The sequence below is a fragment of the Bos grunniens genome, chromosome 27 (assembly GCF_055505025.1).
Source record: "Bos grunniens cultivar Pamir isolate PY7600 chromosome 27, Bosgru_T2T1.0, whole genome shotgun sequence".
Lineage (NCBI taxonomy): Eukaryota > Metazoa > Chordata > Mammalia > Artiodactyla > Bovidae > Bos > Bos grunniens.
In genome coordinates this window covers 552,128-554,396 of record NC_141191.1, presented here as the reverse complement: position 1 = coordinate 554,396, position 2,269 = coordinate 552,128, and positions in this window count along the sequence as shown.

The window sequence follows — 2,269 nt, the reverse complement described above, 5'->3', positions numbered from 1 at the left end:
TTTCGAGAAACTGATCCCAATTCTCTATTTTCCAGGGTCTGTTTTTATACACTGAGGTGTTATACAAAAGTCATGTGGGGTCAGCAGTCCTGACTTTTATCAAAGTCAGGTGCTTCATACAAATGTATACAGAGGTCTTAGGGGTGTTACATCATCTTCTGGCCAGGGGGCCTGCTGACAATTTATGACCCTCTCCTTGTGACAGCGGTCAGTCAACCAGGACACTTATTTCTCCAGGGGTGATTATTCTTCAAAAAGACTCCACCTTCCGAAGGTACCAGATAAAGTTACATTCCTATAGGGTGAGGGTGTAGTGGGTTTTAATTAAGGAAAGAATTTACTTAGCCTAAGGTCTAACGTGATTAATATCAAAGGTTAATACTTATTTCTTCTATATATTCATTAATGTGTGTAAGGGCAGGGAATGTGGAGACTTAGCAACAAACACTGGCTCAACAAATGAAAAACCCTTCACCAATACAATTTCTAATCAGCCCACTATACTTATACTAATGGTTTTCTAACTTTTCTAGGGAACCTGTTTTTAGAAGGTTTAAAGCATCTCGTGCCTCTCACGGTTGGGAGGCTGTGAGCAATCACATGTGGCCCGACAAGCCTGTCAGGCAGGCTAGAGAATCTTCAGAGGAGTTTGTAGGTTAAAACACCCTTGTCGCACCCAGGAGTTTTTGTTAACTGGAACTCTAAGTTAACTCCTTCTCTGAAGGAGGTGGTGGGGGACAGCCCCCCATAAAGTCAGAGGTGTAGGTGAGAGTACAAAGTAGTAAAGTAGGCAGGCTCTGGTTATGGGGGTAGATGCTCGAGGATTTCCAGGGGGACTCCTGGGGCTCGATCCCGCCTTTGTGTATGTCGAGCCTCCTTCCTCATGACCCTTGCCACGGGCGGAGTGCCTCACGCTGGCCCCCAACAGTTGCTCAATCATGTCCGACTCTTTATGATCCTGCAGACTGTAGCCCACCAAGCTCCTCCAACCATGGGGATTCTCCAGGCAAGAATACTGGAGTGGGTGGCCATTCTCTTCTCCAGGGGATCCTCCCAACCCAGGGATCAAACCTGCATCTCCTGCATTGCAGGTGGGTTCCTTACCATCTGAGCCACCAGGGAAGTGCATAAATGGTTTCTGGAAAAAGAGCTATTGTTGAAGACCAAGTATTAAAATCAGTATTACATACAATACTCAAAACCTTTTTTCATTCTACAACCTGGTTGATCACTTTTCTCTCCTCTGTCCCAGAACAGCCCACGCGTCAGCTATTGAAGCCTTTCTCTGGCTATGAGTGATGTTGAATGAGAGTTAAGGAAAGCCTTGTGATAAAAGGAGTCATAGCTAGTGTAATTTTTAAAATAACTCTTCCACCACTGCACTTTACATTTTTCTTTTTAAAAGAAATTCTCATGAAGAACAGCCATCACTGAAATCAGAAAGACTGCTTTTATCATTGTAATTATAACAATATTAATTATGCAGTTTATTACTATATTAAATGTAGAGGGTTTCTACTTCAAGTAAACACAATAAAATGAAACGTAAATCAGCATGTTAAGAGCCAACTATTCATCTTTCAAAAGGATTCTCCAATTCAAAAAGGACTCACTGCAGCTTTTCTATAAATAAAAAAAATTCCCGTGGTTTTAAAAATAATTTTAAAATTGTAATTTACACATAATTTTCAGGAATTCTTCTATTATACAACACGATGCACAACTGTGCATGTATATAGATCATGCCATAAAGAAAAAGCTCATACAAATTTCCCATAAGTTATCTAATTAACTGTGACTATAAGAATGAACATAAACTTTGGTTGCAATGCATAGAAAACCACTAGAAAAATTTATGCTCATACTATTTACTGTTTACAATTCTATGTAAGGACTTTACATCGCTAGTTTCTAAAGTGAAAAGAACTTTAATATGCCCATTATGCCATTTCCTAATTACTAATTTTTTGCAAACTTTTCTTTATTAATGATAGAAACATAAACATTCAGTTTGCCTGGTAGAATCACAGAAAATTTGAATTAGTTAAGTAAAATTTGATGACCCATAGGTAATAAATACTGCACATTACCCACAGAATCCCAGTGTCAGAATTGTGTACTGTAGGCATCAGAGACACAGAAATCCAGGAATCTGGAGAGAATGAGGAGCTCCAAGTCATAACCTGGTGGAACTGTGGTTTGTGAGTGTCAGATTACTTTCAACTAACATGGATATCTTGAAAAGAGCTGTTAAGTTCTTAGAACAAGG